This window comes from Phoca vitulina, unplaced genomic scaffold (assembly GCF_004348235.1).
Source record: "Phoca vitulina isolate PV1807 unplaced genomic scaffold, GSC_HSeal_1.0 scaffold18, whole genome shotgun sequence".
Classification (NCBI taxonomy): Eukaryota; Metazoa; Chordata; class Mammalia; order Carnivora; family Phocidae; genus Phoca; species Phoca vitulina.
The window spans coordinates 33103628-33117535 of NW_022589721.1; the positions used below are offsets into that span (position 1 = coordinate 33103628).

Here is a 13908-nt window from a genome sequence, read left to right on the forward strand (position 1 = left end):
CTGCTTCTTAGTGACGTCAGGACCCCTGTTTCCTGCTTTCATCCGTGGTCTTTTCCAGGAGGAAGTTTGGCCCCGTAGTGTGATGCTGCATGACTCACTCAGCCACTCTGTGCCACAGGTTCCCCAGGGCAACCCAGAGGCCACAACAAGTACCTCTCGGGTTTGGAGATGCATCGTGGGATTTACAGGTGATGGTTGGAGCTGATGCAGCCTCAGTGAGCTGCGACGAAAAGCTCCCAGGATTGGGATAAAACAAGATCATCAGACAAAGAAAGTTTCGTTCATAGTTGCTGGATGCAAAATGCTTCTGAAATATGGAGTCCTGGTGTCTACTGAGGTGGAGTGGACACACGCAGGGAGTGGGGCCGAGCTCTGCCCTGCCCGTGACCTCAGCTCTCTGTGGGTCAGCCCCACAATTCTGTCGCCTCAGCCGTAACAGGGGCTATAATACACCTCCCCTGGGGGTCGCTGGGAGGATTAGGACACTGGGTATAAGCTGGTGGCATGGTGCCTGCCACATGATAAGGCTCATAGGAGCTCAGCCAGTGACATTTAACTATTAGGTGCTTGCTGTGTACCAAGTGATAAGCTAAGCAATTTGCACATTTTATTCCATTTAATCTTTCTAACTTCACATTGGAATTTTATAAGGAAGCTTCACAAACATTTCTTACTTCACCATTTGCAGCTGGCTTCAGTGGTAACTCATAGGGACTCAAAATAGCAGTGGCCTAAATCAGAAAGAAGCTTATTTCTGCCTTTTCCATGAAGTCTGGAGGCAGACTCCCCGGGACTGATGCCACAGCTTCACTCTACGATCTCAAAGAAATTGCGTCCCTTAGATCTCCTTTCGATTTGGTGGTCCACCAACCATGGCCTCCATCCCTAAAGCCACTTCATGATGCAAAAAGGATGCTGCAGCTCCAACCACCACATCTGTATTCCAGGGTACAGGAAAAGAGAAGCAAGGTGTGAGTGGTGGCTGACCTTTAAAGTGGGTCCCGGAAACTGCCTGCTGACACTTCTGTTTACATCTCATTGTCCGGAGCTTTTGTCACACGGCTTTAGTTGCGAGGGAAGTGGGGATAGGAGTCTTCTTCTTTTGACTGTGTGTGCCCAGCTAAGCATTCTATTTCAGAGAGGGGAGCATGGGCATCGTAGGACAACCAGACTTCCCTGACACACCCATGTTGGATCATTATTTTAGCCAGTTTATCTAAGGAAGCTAACCCTTAATTTAAAGCAGGATTTCTTAACCCTGACACTATTAATATTTTGGGCTGGATGATTCTTTGTTTGCGGGGAGGTAACTCACGGGGCCTTTGCTGTGCCTTGTGGGGTGTTCAGCAGCGTCTCTGGCCCCTACACCCTAGATTCCAGTAGCACCCCTCGCCCCACGTGTTCCCTGTGGGGGGGATTGCCCTCGGTTGAGAACCTCTGATGTGTATGATTGATAGCAAACACAGATGATGACTCAAGAAGAAAGCCACTCAGGGGAAAAACTAGTAAAAAATGCAGTGGGGACATGGAAGCCCCCCCCTCCCCCCCGCCGTGCACGGACAGACGGACAGACGGCTGGATAAGTGAAGTGTGGTCCATCCAGGCAATGGACAATTACTCAGCCTCTAAGAGGAAGGACATCCCGGCCCCCGCTACCACAGGGATGAACCTGGAGGGATGTACTCAGTGCAATGAGCCCTTCACAGGATCAGCCACTGCAGGACCCCACATCCCAGTGCCCAGAGCTGTTGATTTCATGCAGACGGGAAGTAGGATGGGGCTACGGCAGGGAGCGGGCGCCAGCGTGTAACGGTGGACCTGGGCTGAACGTGCACTGGAGGTAGACGGTGGCATGGGAGCGTACTGAACACCAGTCAACTGCACAGAGGGTGGCAGAGGGAAATTTCATGCGTATTTCATGTGTATTTTACCACAATAAAACACCCGGAGCCATGCGATGGGGACAGGAACACTTCCTGGAGGCCCGGCCCCAGCGTCTGGCTGCTCCCACCGCCTCCTCGCCCCCAGCCTGGCCTGGGGCATGGACCAGGCCACTTCCTGGGGAGTCGGAGCAGATAACTGGCTCACGGCCTGGGTCGGAGCCCCCACGTGACCCCCGGATCCGAGATCACAATATTAAAACACACACTCAAAATCAGCAAACTCTAGAGCCAGATAGAACAGAATGTTCCTCGCAATGTAAAAGGGAGGACATTTTAGGATTAGAAACGATCGACAAATTCACCAAGAGAAAGGACAGGTTGAGTCCACATAGAAATGGGAAAATTCTGCATCCAGCAAACACACAAAAGGCCCCTGAAAAATCAGCTAGAACATGGAAAAAAGACTCCCAGCAAACACAGCATCCTAACGGTTAATATCTTTCGTGTGTAAAGAGTTTATAAGAAGTGCTAAATATTGTGCACGTCCGCAAACAGATTATTGGTCAAAGTACCCGGTTACCCAATTCACAGGAAACCTGAATGTAATTAGGAAAAGAGACATGGGGGAAAAACCCTCCCTCACTAGTAATAAAGGAAACATACATTAACACAAAGTACTCCTTCTTGTTAATAAGGGGACGAACATTAAAGCACAGTAATGTCCGGAGTGCGCCTCAGAGGCGGCAGCCGAGGGATCAGAGCCGTGGGAGGGTGCAGCCGGGCCGGCCCCAAGGGCGGGCGACTGGCCATGCACACCACATGCCTAAAAATGCTCCCTTCCACCCACAGTTTAATTTCTAGGATGCTATCATGAGGAAGTAATCCTAAATACAAAAATATATATTTTTAGCAAAACAATTAGAAACAACCTAAGTGTTTGAACACGGGGAATGTTTAAGTAAACTGTGGTTTATCCAGTTGAAAGGATATTACGGCCATTAAAAATAATGTTTGCTGAGAGTATGTACAGAGAATGCTTGCAGGGAACAGAAAGCAGGATCCCAACAGGTAACATAATATAATATTCCAACAATGTGAAAAGAATTTCACGCCCATATTAAAAAAGTCTATGAAAAAAATGCATCTAAAAATAATGCCCCCAAATGCCAGCAGTGCTTGTCCCTGTGTGTTGGGGTTATCGGCAAAGCCTTCTCTATTTTACTCTGTTACTTTCCACATTTTCCCATACTTGATGGTAGTACTTTTTATAAGACAAATGTTTTGCAAGAGGCTAGCGAACCCCGGAAGAAAATGGTTTGTGGTTGATTATTAGTGGATGACCCAGGATTACTCCGGGATCCTTAATTGTGAGTGATAAATGACAACAGAGAGAGGGTCAGGCTCGCTGGCCGCTTTGCATCGTCATTCCCACCCGCCCAGGGGTGCCCTCCGCAGTGGAGGCAGCTGGCTGCGAGGTGTGGATGTGCCTGATAAATCCACTTGTGCACGGAGCTATCTGTCACCCAGGACAACGGGGAGAAGACGCACCAGGCACGTGCAAAGGGCCTGCGCACCGAATCATACACGCCTATTGTAATATGATAAATATTTACACAAGAGCCGTCACCCCGGGCACCCGCCTGGGAGTACAGACTTGCATTAATGACACAGCAGCTGGTCTGGACTTCAGCCTCTCTTGTCTTCTCCATCTGGAGGGTCATCAGAAGTCCCCATATGGGTCCAGCTTAATTATCAGTCATGTCCCCGTTTGGATGGTTACAGGGTCACCCTGTCCTTCATGCTCTCTGAGTGAGTATTCGGGTGCTGCATGCTGCTGGTCATCCTCAATTTGTCCACATCTCTTCACCTGCTGCTCAGAATCTGGGGACCCCTGAGCAGGTCTGCAAGCTGTCTGACGAATCCAAGGGGCCACCGGGAGCACTCCATGGGTTGACAGAAGCACCTGGAGCCACCCCAAGAGTCTGGGTCTGCCCAGGTATGTACCAGCTTCCAGAGGAATCCATGTCACCTGGAAGCCACAGCTCACTGGAACACTTTGCACATACAAGGCCCATTGCCTTTGGGAAGCTGGGCTCCTGCAGCAGCCATGGGGACCTGGCTCAGTAGGGGCAGGACCAAGACCAGTCCCCTTCTTCAGTTGTGACCAGGCCTTCCCCAGTTGGCTACACCAAACCCCCAACCTCTCAGGGACATTGCTGGTTGGGGCAGGGGCTCTGTCCCGTTTCCCCGAGCTTTGTCCCCGCTCCACTCTGCACTGATGCGGCCTCCCTTGGAGGATACCTTTCAGCCTCTAGTGAAAACTTCTCCGATGAGCAGATCCGCTTCATAGTGGGGGATTGGCCTGAAGGGGATCTTCTAAGAAGTGAGAATGTAAGTCAACACTCTGAGATGGAGACTTCTGATATTCATAAAGTAGACAGATAATAACAAGGTGATGTATACATGATTCATGCCTGTGGGGCCTGAGCATCTGAGCTTTACCTGGTCCCCTCGTGCAGGAACAGAGAAAGCCATGGGCTCTGGGCACCTCGAATCCCCTTGGTTGGGTGGCCTTGTCATTTCTCATCCAAACAGGGCATGACTTAGATTAATCCTCCCAGTCCTCACGGCCAGCTGCCAGGGAGAGCGTCTCATCCCTGGTTTGCAGATGGGAATGTTCTGGCATGAGAAGCTGGAGTGCTCGAGGTGAGTTCGCAGCAGAATTTGAACCCAGGGCAGGGGAGCTTCACATTTCACCATACCCACCCCCCGCCCAATAGCACAAGTCTTGCAAAGTGATGGTGGCAAATGTGACATGGTTGGGACACATTTTGGAGAGATGTGTTCTTCCCCTAGGGATCATGCAGTGCTGGGGCCTGGGACCGAATCTGACCTTACCCGTTTTGGCTGCTTGGGGCCCTGTGGTTTCTCTCCCTGCGGGGTCCCTGGGCCCCCGACTGTCTACATCGGGGCTTCTGGACTTGGCGTGAGAAGAGGCCTGGCAGCCGTCGGAGCCCCTCGGAGGGCTTATATCACTTTGTGGACTTGTTAAGATAAACATTTGTTTGGGCTTCAGGGTTTCATGGTGCTGGTGAGACGCTGTGCATGTGTGAGCTCAGGGAGGAGGGGGCCTGCCGGGGCTTCCGTGGTCTCACGTGGCACTGAGCGCCCTCTGTGGCCTCCAGGCCCACGTACCGCGGTGGGTGGGGCGCTCATCTCTCCGTATGTTGTGCGCGCCCTCACTGGGCAGCACGGTGTCAGCGCCGCGTTGGGGGCTGGGTGGAGGGAATGAAGAATCCTAGGCTGGGTGAGGGGACTAACCTCCCTGAGCCTCAGTTTCCCCAGCTGTGATGAGGGTGATGACAGTGGGGGTTGTGCTGACAGTTCTGAGAGCCCAGGTGAAGCTAAGGGCCCGCTTCCATCACTAGGAGGGGTGAGAGTGGGAGCTATAGACCACCGGGGGCCAGGCGCAAACGCTAGGGTGTTCTGGAAGGATCCGAAAGGCATCCTGAGGAATAGGTAGGAAACAGGGCATCTGACTGAGGTGACAGTGTGTGGGGAAGGGAAGGGCTTGGGCAGAGGACAAAGCTGAGACAAAGGTCGCCCAGGGGCCTGGAACGCGCAGGGGAGTGTCACCTGGAGCAGCTGCTCTGAGGCGGGGAGGGGTGGCGTCAGGCCTGGATGGCTGGTGGGTCCTGGCGGCGGCCACCTCCCCCCACCCCCCTGCACAGTCCACGGGCAGCCTCGGGCATGTGGCCGCTGCGAACTGCATGGGGGCAGGAGATGTGGTCTAGCCACATGCCCTGGAGGGAGAGGGTGTCACTTTGCCGTGCGGCACAACAAAGCTGGAAACAACACACATTTATTTGCCATCATTTCGCGGGTCAGGAGTCCGGGCACGGCTGACCTGGTCCTCAGCTCAGGGCCTCCCCAGGCCGTGCTCCCTGTGTTTGCAGGGCTGTGTCTCATCTGGGGCTCGGGGGCCCCTCCCAGGCGGCGTGACTTTGAAGAATGCATTTCCTCGAAGCAGCGGGACTCAGGGTCAGTAGGAGAGTCTCTGTTGCTTGAAGTCTCTGAGCTCAGGCAATGCCTAAGCCCTTTTAAGGGACTCTTCTGATTAGGCCTGGCCCACCCAGGACAATCTCCCTTCTGCTCAACTCAAAGTCCAACTGATCAGGGGCCTTCCTCTGCACCATTCTTGGCCTAATGAGGCGCACACCGTCATCATGTTTGCACTACGGGTGGGGAGGGTAAAGGGCCTGTGTGTCAGGCAGGGATCCAGGAGACCCCCCAGGAGAAGGGGAACGTGGGATGTGGGGCAGCCCCCTCTTACCAGGCCCTTCCCCTGCCTGGGAAAATGCTGGAGGCGTCTATCAAACATTTTCAACAAGACAGTGGGCTCTTCCCCGTCACTTCAGGAAGGTGGAGAGGAGAGAGGGGCGGGCGGAGGTGCATCCCAGGGTGATGGAGCAGCCTCCCTGCCACACTGGCGGCCAAATCGCACCCTGTAAAACAGCATAACGACCCTGTCTCCCGCAGCACCAAGCACACTTCCCCTCAAGCGCAGCCTCCCCTGTGGCCTCAGACTTACGCACCCTCAACCCGCTGGGCTGGGGCTAAGGAAGCCCTGGCTCATTGGGAGCCCCTCGTCCGCGGGGGTTCCCTCCGAAGCCGTCACCTCCTCCCTGTCTTCTGGCTCCGCTGGAGTTACTGACAGGTGCTGAAAAGCAAGAACCAGGCCCATTTGTCTCTGACAGAGCCTTGAGAAGGAAGACAGTGACAGATCTGCCTCCATTCCCGCAGCAAGGGGCTCCCGCGCGTCTGCCTCCTTCCCCTCCTCCCAGAGGACTTGCCATCCATTCCACCAGCCTCTCCTGGGAAACAAGGTGTGGTTTCCACCGGGCCTCCGGGACATCTCGTGTTAACACCCCCACCCCGCTCACTGGCCCAGGAGAGGGGGAAGGGGTGGTTCCTGCTGTCACGGCTGGGGGGCTCGCTCCTTTCCCTGGCGGAGGAAGGAGGGGCTCCATCAGTGGTCCTGGCTGGCGCAGGCCTAGGGAGGGGGGAGTGTGGTGGTGGTGATGCCAGGCGGGGGTGCTGGGTCGTGACGGCAACAGCTCTTGGGGAAAGAGCAACCTTGCTGGAGACACAAGAGCCAGACGCTCATGAAGGAGGGGGCATCGAAGGACAGGACACGTGGCTACTGAGTCCCGTGGCTGGGTCCGGTTCTCTGCAGGAGCTGAGGATCAGAGAGACTGCCCTCGATGGAGGAGGCTCCTAAATTCACGGTGGTGACTTGCCCGAGGTCATGAGCAGAGCCAGAGCCGAAGCTAGGCTTCCGGGGCCCCCAGCACGGTGCTCGCTGCCCCTCTGCCGGGCTGCAGCTCACTCCCAGGTGCGGGCCAGGAGGGGAAGGGCTCCTGCCCGCCCTCGGTGCTTGGAAACCAAAGACATAGCACCAAGAAGAGCTTGGCCCCCAAGACAGCATGCAAGCCCCTGCTCTGCCCCCCAGCCCCCAGCCCCCAGCCCCAGCGTGTCCCGGGGTGTGCGGCCCCTCCAGGCCTCAGCAAAGAGGGGCTGCAATCATGCCTTGTGAGGCTGAGGTGAGGAATTGTGTAGATTAGCAAAGAAATAAAACAACCACCTCAAAAGTGTTTTGCAGAAAGTAAATTTCCAACAAAACATGGGCTGTTTCTGATTTTATTGCTCTAACAGCTGGAGTTTGAGGCTGTTTCCGAATTACTCTGATGTCTCTATTCATCCAACGGCCCACTGATTTAAAATAATTTATTTGCAACAGAAGAATAAGGGGCATGTGTGTTGGGGGTGGTACCAGAGTCCACTCGGCAAACCAGAGTCCTGGACTGGGTGGGGTTGAAAATTAGGGGAGCACACGGAAGGCCAGAGGATGCAGTGGGGGTCTGGGGGGATCCCAGAGCGGAGCCATCCAGGGCCACGGGGCATGGCTCACGCCTGGTGGGGGAGGGGCTGCCCAGCTCCGGCCTGTCAGCCCCTCCTGTCCGTCTTCCCCCAGCACCCTGCCCTGTCCTTCCAAATGCCCACCGCGTCACTCCTCTACCCTGCTCGGACCCCTTCCCGGTGCTCCTTGCCGAGTAACATGGTCGTCCACAACACCTCCTGCTCTGCTGACAAGGACCTGCCCTTCGCCGCCTGGAGCCCTGCTTGACTGTGCACCTGCTGACGTCCCTCTACCCTCCAGGTCCGGCTCACGCGTAAGAGGCTTTCCCAGTGCTGCTAGGAAGGTCTGGGTGCTCCCTGTTCCAGAGCCTTTGCGGCTCTGTGCTCCTGCACCCTCATGTAACACCCAGGACAGGATGGTGTGTCATTTTCTTCTTCCACAGAGAGCTCCTGAGACCTGGGCAGGCTTCTCTCAATCTCTCCTTCCTTCTCTCTCTCTCTCTCTCTCTCGCCCTGCCTGGCAGGGCCTAGCAACTCAGTAACGCATGTGGAGGGAAGGGGGCAGAGGGGAGGGGAGGGGGCTTTTGCATGATGTGTTCTACAGTGGGGGGGCCTCCTGGAGGGCTGACAGCACCCCCAGTGGGCACGGTGCTGCCGGTCTTAAGGGCACAGCACTCCTGCCTTCCTCCCTCCGAAGCCCCTCGGGCAACAAAGGACAAAATGCTGGCATTTCCCACCCACAAAACGAGGGGGTGGCGAGGCAGTCCCCAGGCCTCCCAGCCCTGAAATCTCTTCTATTTATATCTCGAGGCCTGCATCGGCAATTGCTATTCAACTCAGGGGAGGCTGTGAAATAAAATTGTGTAATAGAATTTATTCTTCCCAGTCCTCTTATTAAATCTCACCTTAGAACATGCTCTCGCCAAGTCTGCCAAGTCCGGCGACTTCTCGGCACCTCCCGGGGGGCAGGCTCACCGGGCACCCTCCCCGACTCAGCAGCCTCCAGCTGTCCAGAGTGGATCCTCCCCTGCCTCGCTGAATTCCCTCAGGCAGCAGGGATTGCTGGGCCCGAGCACGGGTCCCCCTCCCTTTGAGGCAGGCAGGTGGTGGGCTGGTGCTGGATGATGGCCTTTTGGGTCCTCAGAGCAGGTCATCCAGCTGAGATGCTGGCAGTTCCCCGGGCAGCTCCACGGCCTCAGTCACTCTTGCCTAATTGCAGGAGCTGCGTCTCACCCCTCTGTGTGCGGGAGCCGAGCCTCACCCCTCTGTGTGCAGGAGCTCTGCTCTCTCGGGAGCTCTCTTCTCTCTGGTTCTCAGACATGTAACCCCTGGCCTCTTGGAGACTCAAACCAAGCCTGCCTTGCTCTAGGATGTCCTCCCCTAACCCCATCCCACTGGGAGTCCCGTCTTGCCCCACTGGGATACTCCTGGTCCTTCAGGGGCTTCTTGGGCTTCACCTCTGGAGGCATATCATAGGGGCTCAGCAAATGTATGTTAGGAGACTGGATGGACTGAGTAAGCCTCCAAAGGCCTAGAGCCAGACCAGGGAGGCTGATCCAGGCCATCCTCAGCATGGCCCCTCACACCGGGTGGGGGCATCTTACCTGGTCCACTCTTGCCCCATCAGAGCCTGTTTCATCTACCCCTTGGTTGGTGGTGATGAACCCTCCCAAGCAGCCCCATCATTCAACCCCTCCCCCTCTGCCCCCCCAAACCCCAGTCTTCTAGGGAAGATTCTCTCCAATGGAGCCTGTAACCCTGCCAGGGTATTGACTGGTAATGTCTCCAATCAGACTCCTGTGTCAAATCAATAGAGTGGGGCTGTCAGGCCGGGGGCTGTGGTTTCTGGCCTTGGGGTCCTGGCACTGTCAGCCCCTCCTATCTGTCCCCAGCTGTGCTTTAGCAGGGTCCAAGCTCTTGACCGAGGTGGGGGGGGGTCTCATGACAATCATTCTTCTGAAGTCCCCCTCTCAGACAGCCCTCCCAGGCCCTTGGAGCAGCGCCAGGCTTACATGCAGATGAAGCAGGCAGCCAGCCGCCCACACAGCCTGCTGCTTAGTGAGTATTTTTAGAACAATTTCTCCAATATTTCCCTTGATAAAAAGGGGGTTAGGGGGGCTCAAGACAGGAACTGGGGTTTGAGGAGGGCCAGGCTCTGTGTGAGCCTTTTCAGATGCAGAGCCATCCTGCTGCCTCGTCACAGGGCATGGAGAATTCATCACCCCATTCTACAGATGGGGACACCGAGATTCAGAGAGGTTCTCTACCTTGCAAGTGGTGGAGTCAAGGTTTGAACCCAGGAGCTCCTGGCTCCAGAGCCCCTGCCTGGGGCCCACCTGTCTCTAAGGGGTTGGAAAGCCCCACCCTTCTGGTACTTCGTGTGGAGTTAGAACAAACCATGATATGTCCAGTGTCCCTGTGGAAACAGTGTCCCTCCTGTTCTGGAAAGGGAGGCCAGCCTTCGGGATGGATGCAGAACTCCAGACTTTCAGGACCCTGGACAGGGGCGCACAAGCCTCCTCCCTGGCCCCCCCCACTTGGGAGCATGCAGAGAAAGTTTAGAAAGTGGCCCTCCCCGGGGTCTACCACAGACCAATGCTCTGGATTTCTTACTTTATTTTTAGCCACTTGTATAATTCTTTGCGGTCATCTCTGAGGTACAGAAGTTGATAATAAGAGTGCTAAGAATAATAATAACTGGACAGCCCCACAAGGGTGAGGACCACGGTTCTGGTCCCTGCTGTCCCTACACTGCCCAGCATGTTCCAGAAGCTCTGAGAGCTCCACTTCCCGTGGTGAATGGGCCAGTATCGCCTGCCCCTTCCTGAGAGAGAAAAGTTGAGGGCTGCAAGGTGCCCTGCACAAGTCCCGGGCAGGCAGCCTGAGAGATGGGAGGGGCCCTTCTCACCGCCCCCCGCCCCCGCTGTGCCTTCCAGACCTCGATTTCCCTGTCTGTATCCAGTTAGTTATACTCAGCGTCTGCTGAGGTGGGGTGACTTGTAAAGGAGCCTTGTAAACTGTAGAGTGCCTAGCAGGGTGCCCATGGGTGTGAGAAACCCAGTGCTTTCTGAGAATGAACCTGAAAGTCAAGGAAATGGGGGGGGGGAGCAGAGCACATTCTGTGGCAGAGGGTGCTGGGGATCCTGGTATAGTCAGGATCTCCAGAGTGATACATTTGTCAAAATTATGACCCAATTAGGCAGTGATAACTGGTGTGCACGACTGCAGTGCACGTAATTGCTGGTAATATCACTTAGCGACGAGCAGCTGAGTGATGAGGCCAGGCTGGTGCACCGGGGGGAGGTGGGAGAAGGGCTTGCCGGGAGGGTGGGACTGTGTGGGGCCCCTCGCTGGCTTCAGATGACACCCAAGTGCCTCGTGCGCTTGTTTGTAGATGCGTGGGCTGGAATGACAAGCTACAATCCTCACGTCTGAGTCTGGCACCTCTTCCATCACCCCTGCACCCTGCGCGTTCCCCTGGAGTCTCCCCTCCACCCCACACACCCACCACTCAGCTCAGCTCAGGCCCCCCCAGGGGGTAACCCCCAGACTCAGGTGTGGAGTCACGCCCGCTTGGGGTCTGACCTCCCAGCTGTGGGCGCACACCCAGCTCAGCACTCGGCGTCTCCTCTGGAAGCCTCCCTGAGTCCCCTGCAGGTCGGGACCCAGTCCACTCATCCCCTCACAGTCCATATCATCCCAGGGTCGTTTCCTGTTGGCTTTACTTGAGGAGAGTCACCCCTCCGACTTGAGGCTGAGTCTGGGTTGTGCTCATGGGAGAGCAGGTGATGGGAGGGCCGCTGGGAGGGAGATGCTGTCTGGGGGCCTGGAGACGCACAGCGAGTCCCCCTGCCTCAGACAAACTGTCCTTGAACGCGGGGAGGGGTCTGCAAACATCCTGTAGCTGGCCAGATAGTGGATATTTTTCGCTCTGTGGGCCATTCGCTGTCTGTCCTAGCTACTCCTCTCCGCTCTCGTATGCAGAAAGCCACCAGAGATGCTTCATAAGAGGAACTGATAGGAGCTATTTGCAAAAACAGACATTTGGCCCAATTTGGGCCCCGGCCATTTGACAACCGTTGCTCTAAAGAATCAACCCCTGTCAGGGTCAAGAACACCCTCAGCAGACTCTCCTGTGCTGTTTTACCCATGAATGGACTTCTGAGTCAGCGGCTGGTGCATCCACAGGCTCCTCTCCGCCTGGAGTGACTCTGTGGTACTTACGACATCTCCACAACCTTCTTACCTTTGCGAGGATTTTGAACTCCATCACCCCACTGGACAGCAAAGCAACTTTGGGGGGTTGTCGGCCGAAGTCTGTTTCCCCTTTTCCAGTTGAAGGAATGTGGGTGGGGTTGCCCCGGGGTGGAGCCCAAGTCTGCAGAGAGTCTTCAGGTTCATTCTCAGAAAGCATTGGGTTTCTCACACCCATGGGCACCCTGATAGGCACTCTACAGTTTACAGTCTACAAACAAGCCCCAGGTAGGAACTTGGTCTCGGCCCCTCAGCCCACTGCCCAACTCTGCACCCAGAGGCTTCCCCTCTGACTGGGCCTTTCCTGACCCAGCCTCACCCTCATCCCTAAAGACAGAATCAGGGAGGGATGGATCCCTCTGCTGTTGGCCAGGTAGCAGAGGGAGGAGGCCAGACTGATTAGTTCTCCTTAGCCTGGGGGTCCATTGGCAGCATGTGATAAGAGATTATTGACAAACTGGAGGAGGTTCAAGCTAAGTGCACTGGATCTGGAGAGTGGAGAGAGGGGTGGAGTGTTGAGGGGAGAACAGACTGGCCACTGGGGCTCCTTGGCCTGATGGGGCTCCTGGAGGTGTTGCCCCCGGGCCAGACAGTGATGGGCGTCAGCCTTTTCATCTGCGTCCTGACGCGAGACACTGCCTTGGCGCCCCTGAACAGACGAACACAGCAAGGCTCCTGGAGGTCACCAAATTTGACCAAGGGCACAGAGGGCAGGGAGGGTGTCGCTGGGACCTCCGTGGCCCCCAGCTGCTCTGCCTGGGTGGCCCCGAGCAGGGCCCAGGCTCTTCGCGCAGTGTCCCACTGGTGAGGAGAGCTGCAAAGACCGCTGAGTCCTAGCAGGAAGTCCAGTTCCAGGCCTGGGATCTGCCACCGACGGCCCTGTGCTCCTGACAAGCCCCACTGGTTTGCTCAGCGTACAGCCCACACTCCATGGACAGTCAGCAAACCCAAGGGCCCCTGCTCTGGTCCTCAGTTGTTTGCTCTGTGCATTGGAGAAATAGCAATTCTATCCTCCTGGGCTGTTGCTGCAGCTCAGATGGACCGTGGATATCGAACAGCTTCGTCTAGCCCTTCCAAAGGCTGAAGGAATTGAAGAGGTCTGGCTGGGCCTTGAGCTGGGCTTTGAAGGGTGGATAGGAGTTTCCCAGGTGGAAAGGCAATGGGGCAGAGTTCAGAGGAGGGAGGGCTGGAGCTGGATGGTGACAGTGGGGCGCTTGGCTGTAGTGGGGGGCAGGGTCGAACTGGGCCCCGAAGCCTTCCCTCCCACAGGTGCCCAGTCAGCAGGGAGAGCGTGCCCCCCCACCCCCACCCTGGGGCCTGCTGATTCCCCAGGGCCGGCGGGCCGGCCCAGCCCAGCCGAGCTGTCTGGCCCGGTGTGAAAATGAAGATTGATCATCACAGAAAGGCAGCCCGACTCTGCCTTGCCAGCCGGGAGTTGCAGAAACACAGAGCTTCATTATTATTTTAAGCGTTACTCAGCTGCTTTATTGAATTCTCCAAGTCAGGAAAAATTCTGGCGAGATAAGAAGTTGACATTTTCAGAAGCAGCAGTGAGAACTGCGCGGGTGGCGAGGACAGAGCGGTGCCAGCTTGGCGGGAGAACGCCTCAGCCCGCGGCCCACGGCGACACCCACGGTCACACTCCGCCTGCGGACCGGAGCCGCCTCTAGAAGAGGCCAAGCTGCCTTTGGTCCTCCTCCCTGCACCCCTCCCTTCCCTTTCTTCCTCCCCCTCCCCTCCCCTCCCTCCTCCTGCCCCTGCCTCCTCCCCCTCCCTTCCCCCTCTTCTTCCCCTCCCCTCCCCTCCCCTCCCCTCCCTCCTCCTGCCCCTCCCCCTCCCTTCCCCTTCTTCT

The 13908-nt window shown here is 56.2% G+C and overlaps 1 long non-coding RNA gene across 1 annotated transcript; it reads right to left on the minus strand.

Annotated features, from left to right (window-relative positions):
* Positions 1–6148: 6148 nt before the first annotated feature.
* LOC116639321 lies at positions 6149–9049 on the minus strand. Its single transcript, XR_004300819.1, has 3 exons — positions 8708–9049; positions 6479–6603; positions 6149–6388 (listed from the first exon to the last, which is right to left on the minus strand). It is a non-coding gene; the product is annotated as an uncharacterized LOC116639321 (long non-coding RNA).
* Between the last annotated feature and the right edge of the window lie 4859 nt (positions 9050–13908).